The 15,258-nt window shown below is 42.2% G+C and overlaps 1 protein-coding gene across 7 annotated transcripts in view; it reads left to right on the top strand.

Moving 5' to 3' along the window:
* ncoa2 (nuclear receptor coactivator 2) overlaps positions 1-15,258 on the top strand; it is a 95,281-nt gene that overhangs the window by 11,220 nt on the left and 68,803 nt on the right. For 6 of the 7 annotated variants that reach the window (XM_036125690.1, XM_021313478.2, XM_036125691.1 and 3 more), the window contains exon 2: positions 12,575-12,660. The gene's annotated coding sequence lies outside the window, so the exon portion shown is untranslated. The remainder of the gene's footprint in view (positions 1-12,574; positions 12,661-15,258) is intronic. The other variant, XM_036125689.1, reaches the window with a different exon arrangement.

Below are 15,258 nucleotides of genomic sequence, written 5' to 3'. Positions count from 1 at the left end.
CAACTTTTTCCAGCTTAAACAGCATAATATCTTCACACCAGTCTCCTCATAGGTGGACGTTTGGGAGGATGAGCTGCAGAAGCGGCCTCTGATTACAGAAGCTATCGACAGAAATAACCGTGTTTCTGCAACAACAGAATACAGAATCCTGCAGCTACACAGCTTTAATTTTACGCAGATAGGAAGATATAACTCAGTTTAGTGGTAGTATAGCAGCTTTTTGTTGTACTCTAAGAAAGCAGTCAGGGATTGAAAAATTTTGTCCTGAAGTTGACGCGGTGTGACGTGTAGACGGCCGAATTATTGAATCATTGGCTGAAATGTGCGGCTTCACTCCCACAGCTGAAGGAAAGTTTGTTCCCTTTTTGCTGTGATCTGTTGCTTTGAACACGAAGACTCATCTCGCCGAGTTAGCTGATTCAGTTTTAAGGAGGAACTTGCATTTTTTTTTTTTTATTATTAAATTTGAGGTAAAGCAATAAAACGTGACTTCAATTCGTGTGCCTTGCAAAAGTTTTCATACTCCTTTTTAATTTTTTTCCCCCACTTTATTTTGCTTGGATTTCATTTTACATCCAAACTTGCGCGTCGCCCTTCTTGCTGCGAAACATGGGGGTGGCAGCGGCATTCTGTGGGCCGGTTTTGTTCCTCCCAGCGTGGACGAGGAAGCTGGGAAAAAAATTCCTTTAAGCTTTTCCATTTATTAATGCAGTAATTAAGTTCGGTCCGTTTTTACACATCAGAGCTGACGCTGCGCGGCATCAACAGGACGGATAATTTATAGTTTCCAGACCACTGCTGAATATCGCGATGGCTCCTTCGGTTATGACTGATCCACCTTAGGCTCTCCCTGTTTGCTTCTTTTCCTGCAGGACGTCCATCCAAGCAGGCATATTAATTAGGAAACTGGCCCACTGACGTAAACGTGGGCTTGTACGTACCTGGGGAATTATTTCAAAAACTGTCCTTAGTACATCAGACCCTCACAAAGGCTCCAGGAATCTGGAGACGAGCGAGAGCGCTCTCCTCCACTTGTGCGGGAGAGCCGCTGCAAAGTGCATATTGATCTCTAAAGCCAGACGATATTGTTTTCTGCTCCTCCTTCGCTCCAGAGGAGCCCCTCAGCCCGTTTGCTTTGACCAGAGGAGACAGCAGAGGTCACGTGACCGTGCAGCGCCGCTTCCGCAGCCGTTGTCCCTCACGTTAGGAGCTCGGTGCTGCGGAGCAAATGTCTTCATCCGCTAAAGTTAAAACCGGGCGCACTCCAGTCAAACAACGGCGATATGCATACCAGGAGACGCGTTTATTTAATGTCAGTGGGGCGTGGGTGGACCCCCACCCCCCACTTTGTAAACAGTGAACCCGTGCCACCGGGTGTTAGTGCGAGCCTGGCACCGTTCCAGCTGGCCAGAGAGGAATCCTGGGTAACTCGGGGAGGAAGCGGAGGCTTGGATTGAGGAACCCGCCTGCTGTAGTTTGACTGGGTGGTCCACCAGTATGCAGCAGCAACCCGCCCCTAGAATTAAAAACACCCGTCTACAGTCTTATTATGGGATAGGGTGACGTGCGCTACGCACCGGTACTTCTCATGCATGGTGAGGGTCACACTCTGAGCGACGAGGATCCTATGATTCCCCCCCCCCCCATCTCTTTCACTCTGATGACTCACTGTTTTCATCTGTCAACTGCACGGTTTCTATTCTCGCTGTCTTTTAAAGGGGAAGTGATTCTACTTATGCAATCTGGACGCGTATCCGTGCTATTTAGTTAACGTATATTTTATTAGGCTTATGTTTTAAAGTAAATTATTCATGAAGCAGTGCGCTTCCGCGTCTCTCTCCCTTTCTTTTATTTACCACAAAGATCCATCCTAATGAGCCTCGTCCTCAACTCCTGCAGGTAACGTTAACATGCCTCAGAAACATGTAAACGTTGCGTGCATTTCAATCCGCACCGAATTTGCTGCGTGTGCGGTTTGTTTTTATTCCACATGCATTGATCAAGCCTGTCCTGCTCGTTTACCAATTAGCTGTTTTCTCTCCTCTGTTTTCTGTGAAGGGTCTACCTTACCCCCCCTCCTTAGGACTTTTACGCATAAAATGGAAAACATGTACTCCAGAAGTAGTAGATGGATTTGATACATTTAATAACAATTTAATCAACAGGAAGTGAGAGAATTTTTTAGTATTTAGCCAATCAGATCAGCAGATGAATGCAATTGGCTCTTACTAATGAATGAGCACATCTCCAATTTCATATTACAACTAACAACTAGGGACGTAACTTGGACGTATTCATACTGAAAATATCCAATAATAATAATAATAATAATAATAATAATAATAATAATAATAATAATAATAATAATAATAATAATAATGAACCTGCAACAAGATCAGGCTAAATGTAAATTTTACATGTTTGTATAGCATAAAGCGCTATACAAGTACAAGCAATTTATATATATTGCTATAGTCCTCAGTCGTGCATTCATAAAATTAACTTTTAAACAGAGTTGCTTTTCATAAAGGGAGGGAGAACAAGAAGGCTGGTCAGAAACCAGCAGAAGCCGTCACTGCAAAGGACTCCATCTGCAGCTGGTAACGCCAGCAGAGCAGCAGCGCTCCAGGAACAAAGGGCAGGTGTAGCACTAAAAAAACCAACCAAATTGGTTTCCAAAAACACAGCCACACAAACGGCAGACATGCAGCAGTAGTAACAAGGACACACACCACAACCTGCCCAACTATAAAGGCGTCTGCCCCATCCATCAGTGGTGCTCTCTGATCAGCACTTGGCCCACACTGAGCGGGACCGTGGAACACCGTCTACTAGAGTTGCAAAATGGTACAAATAACTTGATTTACTATTATTTTGTTTACAGTTCAGCTTGGATTTTACTTGGCGCGCAGCATAGATTTGCTGTGCGCGCTGAATCCAGATGCCGTGCAAGATTGCGCGCAGCTTCAAGGGAGCAGTTCTGATCCGACATTACGGTTGAATGAGTTTACCTTGCCATGTGAGTGAAGTTATCAGGCTTGAAATAAACATTGTTAAAAAAAAGTTCTGCATCTTCTTCTGCATGATGCTTTTGGAGGTGTTTATTTAGGTTTGTGGTGTTGAATATCCCAACCTTATCACCCCCCCTCGCAACTTACGCCCTGCAGACGCTGCATGTTGCAGTCGGACTTGTTGGCGTATCAAGTTTGAAATTTTTTCTCATTGCAGGCTCAGCTGGGTCCGGTACTTGCTCCATGTTTGCTCATCGCTAGCTGCTGTGCGTGCTCTGCGTCACCTGCGTTGCAAACATAGAATAGAAGTGGCTGGATCACCCAAACTGTATTGCTGTGTATCAATAAAAAAAGAAATGACTGGGTCGAAATGCTGAATCGGCATCAATCATCTGAATTAGTCAATATCTGAGCCGATATCCGATCCGGGTATCGGATTGATGCATCTTGAGTTTCAAGCAACAACTGTGCATGCTGCATTCAGGTACACCTGGGATTCTTGGTCGTCAAAGTGTCAAAGCAACTCCGAGGTGATTTGAACAAATTTTATTCTTAAATAAGTGCATAGTTTTATTTAAAATGTCTAAACATTATTATTTCAAGTGTTCTATAATCTATTAAGGCATCGCATACACCTGCTTGTGCTATGTACAAACGACAAATTCTGGCAGTTTGAAACTTTCCGCTTGTTCAGGTTTTTAATTAATTAAATCAAATTAAAATCAGAATATGAAAACGAGTCTTTGTTTAAACTAACGGAAGTCATAGAATGCACATTTTTCTCTTTATTTTTTGACTAAAGCGTGCCAATCCATGATTTTTGTGTATCATTTACACCCCTACTAAAAACAGTTTACTTTATCGGTCCCAAAACTTTGAGAACTGATGAATCTTTTATTTAGAAAAAAAAGAAAAACAGAGATAAATGCTAAAGACAGATTTACCATTTTTATATCCCCAGACTGATTCGATAATTAACTGTTAAAAGACATTTTATTTTCCTTAAAATCAATCCAAGGTAACACTGTACTTCCTGGAAAGATGGCCTCAAAACTGGAAAAAAAAAGATCTATATACACAGCTACTAAATGCTTATTCCACTTTGCAAACACAAAACTAAAAACTAAAATAAGCATAAAAGCAGAATGCACTTCACACGAGTTGGACCATTTATGCAGATTTTTCCGACATCACTTGTTAGTTCGCTGTGCGAGGCTGACTGGTGGCAAAGAATAGACGGGACCTGCTGTGTTGATTTTAATGGACAAATACATGTCTCCCCCCAGATGGTACAGTGGTGTGGCTTTTTTATTTTGGGTTTCCTTTTATGACCAGGCAGGAGCACATTGATGGAGATCACACCAGGGGAATAAATCGACTCGTTCGGTGCCACTCAACTTGTATATTACCGTTTCACTTAAATGGTTGACGTGTGATTTATATAACGCACAAAGGGACTTTCAAACGTGGAAACGCTCTTGTTATGTATTAAAAATAGAAAATCAACAATCATTTTGTGCGGCCCAGTAAAAGGTTTGAGCAGCGCTTTCCTAGTCGCAACCCTGGACCATCCTCGTTTCTCATGAGCAGAAGCATTTGGGAAAAGTGTGACGGCCTTCGTTCAGCCAGCTGACTGGCGGTGCGCAGCAACAGGGCGGGGCAGCACTACTCTCTGCTCAGCCATAGCCAGGGATTTCCTCTCTGGCACTTCCTTGGACACTACTAAAAGGACTGTAGGAACGGTATAGGAGTTTTCGCAGGTTTCAAAGGTTGCTATAGGCTACCTTTTTTTGTATAGGGGGAACTGGTCAATGCTGGGTCTTGTTGCACAGCAGGTTCTGTTCACCTTTTTGTTGCTTTTACATTCAGTGTTTAAAGCAGCCGCTTGGATTCATCGATCATAAAAACGAAGAAAGTCTTCAGCAACGGAAGGTCTTGATCCGACTGTTGCTGTGTGTCTCAGGAAAGGAGGACGGGCGCTTCACTTGGCTCCTTCTCTCCGTCTCCTTCCTCCGTCTCCTTCCTCCGTCTCCTTCCTCCGTCTCCTTCCTCCGTCTGGTCTAATCACACGTTGCACGGTCAGAGCAGCAGCGCTCTCACTCAGGTAATGCCAGGCTTTACGGTCATCGACGGCGCTCGCCGTCCAGCCCAGCGGAGGAGAAAACCTCCGCGCGCTTTCTGTGCTCACTCACATTTAGGACAATTCAAACCCATCTCCTGTCCCTAATGGGTCCTTTTTTAATTTGGCGTTTAAACGTCTGTACGCCTGTCGGTGGGTTACGCCGGTAAAGCGCTGATCCACAGACTCTCGTCCCTCGGCAACTGAAAAGTAGACAGGCCCCCCCCCCCCCCCCCCCCTCCCCTTCCCAAACACAACAGATAAGCGACACAAGGGCCTAGCCGTTCTTAAAATATCCCCGCTCTGTTAATTCGGCTCCCTCGCCTTCCTATTTTCATGGTTGTCTCAGCCACCCACACGCTCACCTCTCGCTGTGACTCAGCTTCTGCAAGCACGTATTTTACAACTCATCTTATCAGTCTCGTTATTGTGCTCTCAAACATTTGTGTTTTTTTTTTACTGCCGCCGGGCTGAGATAAGAGAGCTACCTAAGCCACACATGTAGCTCCGGCATCAGCTGAGTAAATGTTATTCGTCAGGGGCTCCATGTTGGCCGCTCTCTCGTTCCTCGGCCCCTCCTACACAACTTTAAATGTGATGTAAACTCTAAAGAAAATCCTTTTTTTTTTTTTTCTTCTTCTTCAGTTTCCATCAACGTGAAATGAAAGATTGTGGCGAAGATAAGAGTTTTATAGTGCAACATTTCAAGCCAGGAGTTTGTGTAGATTATGTGGCAGAGAGAAAGTGAAACAGACTAAGTTCAAAGGAAAGTGTTGATGTGAACGCAGAGGTTCCCCTTTCTTTTTTTTCTTTTTTTTTACCAGCTGTGTTCTTAAACGTTTTATGCTAAATACGCTCACAGGGTTAAAGCTCGGAGTCGCTGCTCCTGCTTTCCTTCCTGTAATGTTAAAGACCAGCATACTGGAAAAACTCCCAATTACTGACTGATTTAAATCTAAAGCTTTATTCATGATAACAGATCTTCCAGATAAAAGATTCCTGAACTTGACCAAATTTATTGGGTTAGCAGCCATGGCATATATTTACTCAGATTCTGAGACGAATACGATGCAACAGGTTGTTAAAAATTAGAGTAGTGTTTCAAACTGTGTTTAAAGCAGCTGTAATCAGCGTTGTTTTTGCAAATAAAACAAAATGTCTCTTACTGTGGCCCAGATAGGAGATCTACGAATCGGATGCTAGGTTTAGCGACATTAGCAGGTCACGGTGTGCGGCATTACCGAGGGAGTCCCAAACAGTCATAAAATTTGATCCTTTCCACTCCAGCCCTCTTTAAAAAGGCCTAAATGTGTCCAAATCCGTCTATTTATCAGATTTCACTCGTTAAGAGACAAGTGGGTTTTGTTTGTTGTACTTTGCAACATGCCCCCATGGCGTTCATTTGTGTGTTGTAGTTCTGACGGAGGAATTATGGCGAGATTACTCCTCCCCCATGATGCCTTGAGGGAAATCTGGAAGAACCGGGCCTATTGTGGTTTTCCTTAGCAAACCAAAATCCAAATGTGCGTTCCACTTTTTCCACTAGCAGCCACTTGACTCGGCGAAGGTGAATATTTACTGAGAATTGGCTCCATAAACGGGGATTTCAGTTCTGCGATTAAAACCTGCGTGAAAGCAGTTGGATTAAAGTCTGCCTGTTTTATTTGCCTCCTCCTAATAAAGCTTTAACACAATCTACGTGTCTGAGAAAAGCCTGAATATCCAGTCAGAGAAACCTGCAAGAAAGATCGTTTGATTTTTTTTTTTTTTTTTGGTATCGCTCGGCAAGATCCTGCTACGCCCCGTTCTTAACAGCCAAGTAAGACAAATCTTTTTCACGATTGGACACCAAAGAGTCGAGAAACGATAAATACACGAGGAAGGCTTCTGGGCTTTCTAAGAGCCTTTTCTTTACTCGCTGTGTTTTAGGCTCCTTCTCTTTTTTTTTTCCCTGTGCAAACTGAAACTGAGCATTGAAACACTTTGCTAGAGGTGCAGTGTGCTTCTCTGGCTTTACGGTTAACCCCTCCTTAGCTTGGAGAAATCCAGTTCGCCTACATTCCTCTGTTAAAGTATGCGGGTGTAGTAAATGGCTTCAGACTCGGGCGTCCCTGCAGGTAGGCGAAGTTTTAAACGTTGGAGCTGCTTGTTTTTTTTTTTTTTTTTTAAAGGCAGACCGAGCTGAACACACAGCAGCAGAGAAACTATGAAGTTTCAGGGAAAGTTAAACGCGGCTCGTCGTCACGCCGTCCTTGGGGACGTGTTGGGCCGTGGCGTCGGGCCGGTGGGTGTGTAGTCGCCAGCCTATGACCGCCGGTGGGTGTGAGGACCACGAAAGTGTAGTGATCAGTGCAAATCCCCGTCCCCTCCCTGCTCTCTCTCCCCTCTCCGCTGTCTGTTTACACTTGTCTGCGCCGCACACATACAGGCTCCTCTCAGCAGAAAGGAGGAATTTAAAGCGCCAACAAAAAGAAATCTGCTGATTCTGCACGAGTGCAGAGGTGTGGACGTGGTTAACGGCGCTTTGGGTTTTTAACCCAGATGAAATCGTCTGGAAGCCTCTCTCTCTGGTTCACGTTTTTTTTTTTTTTTTTCTCGTGCCGTAGTTGGCCGAGGTTTTACTTGCTGCAAGTCAACAAACGCTGCTTGTTTTCTTAACCTTTCGGCTTATGCCAGCTCTATTTTTGGTCAAGCGTACGTGTTTGAAAAATCAGTGGCTGCGTTTTGGTGTTTGTTTTTTTTTGCCTGCATCTTGCAGATTCTCTCACCTCCCCCGACGGAGCGAACTTTATTGATTACAGCTAAGGAAACCGATGTCAACCAAACCTTTTTCGATTTTTAGAGCCTAATGCCAATTATTTTTCATTTGGGTAGACATCAGTCTTGATTCTTATGCCATTGACAGCCATTAGTGAGCCATTTGAAAGGCCCTCGCAGAGAGCTCCATTGGTGTTTAGCCCCTCGGTGACCCTGGCCAACCGCCTCCTTTTCTGTTCTGTCTCCAGTTTGATGCGACCCTGATTTCCTGATTCAGTAGCGGCCACCTTTGGTTTGGTTGGTTTAAGAGCATTTTATACAAAAGTCATTAAAAGGGAAAAAAGAAGATATAGGAGGCGTATTTTTTCCTGTTTTGATCACTCTGTTTGCTGATTACTGTGACCAGTGAAAGCTGGATGAGCTTGGTTTCTTTTTATTTCTTTTTATTTATTTTTTGTAGTTTTAGTTTCATTGCATCTTTGAGCTTGCGCAGAGACACTAAAGATAATAAAAAATGTGGCTCTGCATAAAAATAGTGCTGAAATTAGTTATAAAGTGGGCTTGACCCTTAAATGACCCTTTTGACTTCCTTATAACCAGCAATTGTTTGAAAAGTGAGCTAACTGGGAAAAGTAGATACTCTTCTAATTCAGTTGGCAGATCTTTACACACGTAGTTTTGTTTCATCTCCTGGACAAGTTTTTATTCCATTTCTTGAAATTATTTCCAACTTTCTCAACTTGTAAACTTTCTGACACTGTTACCTACACGTGTAAAAACGCCTTGAAAGTGTCACAGCGGACTGTTTGTGGCCCCCGTCTGTAGAAATGCTTTAGTTTAGGTGTTTTCTGCCAGGAACTGAATCATAATTTCAAATTTTCTTTAAGGACTGTTCTAAGGACTTCAGTCCTAATGGATTGAGATTTTTATTTTTCGCAGAAATTGTAACGCATAAGAGGAAAAAAATGCAAACTAGTATGCTCTTGGCTGAAGGTGGTTTAAATCCAAATGAAAGTTGCGGAGTTACTAGTTTGCCCCTTATTTATGCGTCAAAGATTTATAGTAAAAGCTTCTTGTTGAGGCATTTATAGACCAAACATAATGGGAAATCATAGTTTTCATTTGTGTAATGACTAGGAAAATAAGTTAATTTAATTACATTTTTTTATTTTTAGTTAATTAGCTCCATGTCAATGCTAATTGATTTCTGCGATTTCTTCTCTTAATTTCTCTCTTTGAAGTCCAGCAGTTTTCCACCAGGAAAAAAAGAACACGGGCCTTCATATAGATTTTTTTTGGCTCCCTTTGAAGCTCTTCTGAATGTTTCTTTTGTAAGAATGTTTCTATTTTTGTTTTTATTGAATCGTTACAAGTAACTGCCCATAACTGATTAAAAATCAAAAGGTCACCATGCAATGACTTTATGTTTCATGCTCTCTGACCCACTGTTTTTTTTTGTTTTTTTTTTGTTATTCATTTTTTTTCCTTTTTTTTACTGTAATACTAGATCAATAGAGAGCTTCCAGTTTAGCTTGTGACAAAGTCCAAAGATCAAGTTTGGACTGTGACTGAGCATGTGACTGAGTTCAGTCTTGGAGGAAATTTCTTCATAGGAGGGAAACCAATTAACGAATGAAGTGTTGAACAAGTCACATTTTTAAATAAGCATTTATATGTTAGTCAAACTTCAGTTTCAAACCTTCTGTAACTTGTCACTGATTTTTTTTTTTTTTTGCAACTTCTGTGGTGTACTCCAAAATATATAAATAGTTGTTATTTTCTTCTTCCCTTGTGGGTTTCTATCTTTTACCCGGTTTGCTTCACAGGGAGAATCTGTTTACGCTCATGTAATGTCAGCACATCACATCATGTAAGTGGTTTCCCCAGCCGGCTCATTTGGTTATGTGCAGTATAAAGCAGAAGTATTGATCCCTGCTGCTTCTCGTTTGCTTTTTTTTTTTTTTTTTCACTTTGAATTTTGGAAACAGGGGTTTCTGCAATAGATATAGATAAATGCATGTTTATGACACAGGCAAAAAACAAAAAAAAAGGCAAAACTATTTGTTTGCAAATGTCGTTTTGCAGCCCTTGCAGTTATTCCTGCTCAAAGTCTTTCGTTTGTCTTTATTGGCTCAACACGTCTGCCCAAAAGGATTCTGAAAGACAAATCAGCTTTAAGCTGTTTTAACTTGTTTGTGCACTGTCTGCAATCTCTAAAAGATGCACAGATTTGTAATTGGGTTCTTCTTTGACCTTTGACTAAGTCGATTTGGTGACATTTAGAAGTGCTATGTTTAAGTAGCACTTTAAACATAGCTGCACTAACATGCGTGGTATCGTTGTCATGCTGCCCCAGAAGCTCTATCTGGAGAAAAGGGAAGCGGGGCTTTCCCACAAACATTTATGCAGGCTTTTTTTTTTTTTTCTGGTTTTGAATTATATCCGAATCTACCTGTGATTATATTCAGAAGAGTCAGCAGCTAAAACGGTGTGCCCTATGCTATTTTTCTTCTTCTGTGGTTTTTAGATTGGTTGGCAGCTGCAATGTTGTTCCTGTTTGCATTAATTGCTGATTTCTGTCATACTGCGCGTGAGCCAGGGATTCCCTTGAAGAAAAGTTCAGTTCCTGTTTGACGTGACGTTTTCGAACCATTGCACCCTGGAACCGTTTTTCACATTGTGCTGTTGTCAGAAAAACATTCGCCTGTGTGTAAATGAATATTAGAAATGCAACCAAAGTGTTCGATTTCACCTGAAAACAATGCCGTGTGAACCCCGCAATAATATATTTCAGCTGTGGGGTTTTCCCATGAATTTCCCATGGTTTCCCTTTTGTGTTAGCATATTTCTCTCTCTGTGCAGCGAGATCTGTATATGTGGAGCGTACGGTTTAAGGCATGCAGCCGAACAGAAACGGCGGCCCGTTTTGTTGGAGGAAGTTGCCCAGATTTGTGAAGGCATTCCAATTTTTGCGCACCGTTGGCAAGATAGTTTGCATAATTGTCCTTGAAACTTTTCGAATGGCCCGATTAATTGAATGCTGTGATTACCGTATTTTTCGGATTATAAAGCACACTTAAAATCCTTCAATTTTCTCAAAAATCGATGGTCACCTTATAATCCAGTGCACCTTTTTATATATGATTAGCGTAGTACTTACTGACCGATTTCTATGTGGTGCAAAGCGCTCAGAAATCTGTTAAAATGTGTAAATGCGACTTAGGTAAGCAATGAAGCCGCTCCGCTCAATGGATATTCGGAGCATTACGGCACACTGTGTCACTACATGATCGGACCCCTGAGCTGTCTACAAGACTGCCTGATTGTAATGTCGAAACTAGAAGTGCATTCATGTAACGGCTCCCATATAATCGGCCGTAGTTCACTCCGCACAGCTCAATTTTTACGACTTCTCAGCCACAAGAAGTCTTTACATCAAACTGTTATATGTGACACTGAGCTTGATACACTGAGCTGCTCCAAGCATGCGGTCGTAAGGACGCGCGGCATCACAGTCCCTCTCTGTTCTCACTGACAGGTGGGAGTCTGCTGGAAAAGAAACGGCTCTAGATGCTCAGCTAGCTAATCACACATTTTACCACCTGTTCAACCGCTTTGATCTAGTGGCAATAGTGTGGGAATTGTAGGAATTTACCACAAAAAATGTAGGCAATGGTACGCTCGACTATGAAGGGTTAAACGTCTGCGGAGAGTCAGAGCGGAGTCCGCCGAGCTCAAAGTGTGCAGAGTATGCACTAGCAACAATAAACCTAGTAAGTTAATTCAATCTAAAAGTTTATTTTGACCTTATGTTAGAAACAGGGCAGTGTAGTCCGACTACTCTGTCCTCCCGACAGAGACCTGTGTACGTGAAGGGGCGGAGTGATATTTCACACTTGGGAAGAATATTTGGTGCGCCTTATAATCCGGTGCACCTCATGGTCTAAACAAATACGGTAATAAGGCACATATTACTTTTCCTCTATTAGAGCCATCCAAAGAACTGAGTTAATTCAAATGGGTACGTACTGAAAGTACCTGAAGGATTAAGAATATTTAAGTGGATAAACTAGAACATAATTAGCATAATAGCCATTAACTATTTGTTTGTCACTTGTCATCCGCATGTTTTTTTTTTTTTTTTGTTGTGCTCTTGTTTACGTCACCTCTATCAAATTTCACGGGACAACTATTGCTAGAACTGCATTGCTATAACAGAATAAACCCCCACCCTCCCTCCAGAACAGCGCATTTCTCCATTTGAACTCTGAGTTGAACTGTCAGACAGCTGCAAACTGCTGAATGAGCTGCACATGTTGTGTTCGGCCCTGAAAGAGGCTCGGCAGTGTGTGTGTGAGCAAAAAAAAAAAAAAAAAAAGAAAGAAAAAAGAATGCTTTGAAGGGTTTGCAGCTTTATGTTTTCCGACACTGTTTTTATAACGGCTGCAACCAAAACAATGTTGTGCCGTCCTCTCCCGAGGGCTTCGGAAACACTTTGGCTGTTGCCTGGATTTCATTACGATAGATCATGAAACAGAAGAAGCCTCGCTCGCAGAACAAACGCCGCATTTAGTCCTGCCCTGTAGCCGCGGCGCTCGAACATGCGCTCCTGCAAATGCTTCGGTGTGACACCGGTTGATTCGCTCTGCCGAGGGCTGATTCCAAGTGTCGCTGTTGTTTCTCCCAGCAGGGAGAAGTGGACGATGTGTAAAGGTTTCCAGGCATTATCGTCTTGCAGCAATGGCCTGAGGGACTCTCTGGACTAAGACCAAGGTAAGAAGCCAACAGCCAACTCTGCTGGTGCAAACGCCGTTGCACAATATGATAAATACAGTCCTGTCAAACGCAAAAGCATGAACCGTTGACATGAAGCAAGTCAAGCTACGAACTCATGAGGCTGTACGAGTTTGCATCATTTTAAAAAAAATGTTATGCAGCCAAGGGAGCCTGTGGAGATGATGTTTCTGTGGCTTTTTGTCCTGCAGCCTTAGTTTATATTGTGGGTAACGCAGAGGAGCGCTCTTTGTAAACGATCTTCGCGATCAAGTGTTTCTTTGAGTATTTTTGCTCGTTAATCTGCTTTACAGATCCTGAGGTTACTGAAAGATTTCAGGCCGATCTGTTGCTTTCACAGCTTGGATTGATGTGCGTCTCTGTGCTTGTCGGGTTTCTGATTTTTGACAGCAAATCAGAAGGCGCATTGCAGAGTACGTTGTTTTAGGAGCTCAGATGTGGTTGTCACAGTGTTTCGCTTCTTCCTGTTTCGCTCTTCATCTGGCAGAACAATGGCGTTTTAAACCCTTTGTCTTGTGCTGTTAAATCCGTCCATCGTTTAACATATGATGTCGGGAGTAATCACGCCATCTGGACAGTAATGCCCGGGTTAGGCTCTTGCAATATGATAACCTTGAATAAAAAGACCACAGTTTGAAAGTATTTTCCCCACAATTTAAAACAAAAATCTTTGAAATAATTTTTTTTAAAGTAGCAATTAGTCCTCCAGCTGCTAATATACCAAAACATCTTGATCGTCACATGCTGCTTTGATTTTTATGCATAGACATAGTCCACAAAAAAAGGCTAAATATAGTAGTTGGTTTAAGGGTTAAGTGCTTACCTTGTGTTTTTCGCCATGGTTTAGTTTTATTGTTGCCAAAAAAGGGGGAAAGCCTTCTTTCAGCCAGCTGACTAGCAGGTTGGAGCAACATATGCCACGCTGCATGGCCAAATTCCAGTCACGTGACGCCGGCACTAATCAGAGTACTCTAAAACACAAAACCGGTGTGACAAAAAACTCTAGCAGTATCGTTTTAAAGCCTTACTGTAAATCAAGACCGGCTCCAACCCATGGCTTCCCGGCATGGGTCAGAAGGACTTTCCCCTCAATCGTAACAGGGAATTTTGGCAACCGGAAGACTGCCGGACAAATGGACAAGCTCACAGTCCTGCTGAGGTCACAGTGAATACCCAGACACGGTGTGATGTTTCACCTTGAGTTAGCTGCCCAGGTTCGTGTCTCTGGCTTCCAGATTTTACTGGCTGAGCAGGATTTTAGGTGGAGGTGTTCCAGCGCTTGTTACCAGCAGATGATGTAATGCCAAGGATTAACTTTACACCACTGAAATGAAGCGACTGGTTTACCTGTGTTACCTGGTGACACTGTTTTTTTTAATGTATTTTTCTCCTAAATAAACAAAAAAACTCAATTGTGTCCTAGGATGTATAAAATCAAAGTTTTTTTTGTTTTGTTTTTTACTGCTACAGTCTTTTGTTAAACCTGTGCAACTGTGTGTATTTTCCCTCGGTCACCCGACCAAATTAGTTTTTCCTTTTCCCATGTTAAAAAGCAACTTTTCCTGTTGAGCCATGGAGATAAAACTGGGGTATTGGACAGGTCAAAGTAGGACTGGGCAATATGGCCTAAAAATATAGTCTCTGACTTTTTTCCACAATAAATTAGATTTATAATTTTAATAGATTTTTTTTCTTTAAAAAAAAACTAGAAACAAAGAAATCATTCAAATAAACTTTGTATTTATTTGACACAAAAAAAATTAACAAACCAAAATGAATTTCCCTATTGGGCTTGAAGTGCAAACCTTTAAAATAAGGCATAATAAATAAAAGGTTCCACTTGAACAAAGATGAGCATCCCTAATGTGATTAATAGTGCAATAACTTGCCTTTCACAAAACTCACACAGCAGCTGCCTGTGCCTTTGAGACAGCGCTGAGGGAATAGAAGGACCTCACGCAGCTCTAGCAGTTGTCGTGAGACAGTAATAGTAGACAGATTACTGCTTTCAATTGAAGCTGCTAAATCGGCAAAAACACAGAAAGGGGTCTGAAAAGTCCCCAAATATGAGTCGCTATGTAGGAAACGATGGACCGTCGTCTCCTGTCTTCTTCTCTACCGACAGCAGAGCAGCGGCCAGTAACCACCAGCAGCTTCATTCACTCGCAGCTTTGCAGCAAGGCAGACAGGAGGCGGAGGAGTTGGTTTTTCAAAAGTAAATTGTAACATTTCACGATATTTGAATTGATTTTAAACTCTTATTATTAGAATAACTGCTCAAATATACAGTAGTTATGCTATATCATATGATTTACATTGTTCTAACATATTTTTGAATTGATTCTAATGTTGTGGCAGTTTACCCTGATCAAACACATGTGGTGGAAATACTCTGTGAAATGTTGCCTCTTCAGAGTATTTGCGCAATAGATTTTCTTAAACATATATTCAACATTGCAAGCTTTTACCAAAACAATTTCCCCTTCCCATTCTTAACCCGGGAGGTTCAATGTGATGTTGGTCCACCGTTTGCAGCTAAAACAGCTTCTTCTCCTCTGGGAAGGTTGTCCTCAAGGT

This window comes from Fundulus heteroclitus, chromosome 21 (genome assembly GCF_011125445.2).
Source record: "Fundulus heteroclitus isolate FHET01 chromosome 21, MU-UCD_Fhet_4.1, whole genome shotgun sequence".
Lineage (NCBI taxonomy): Eukaryota > Metazoa > Chordata > Actinopteri > Cyprinodontiformes > Fundulidae > Fundulus > Fundulus heteroclitus.
Note: the sequence above shows the minus strand (reverse complement) of the source record. Positions and strands in the feature narration are given on the sequence as shown.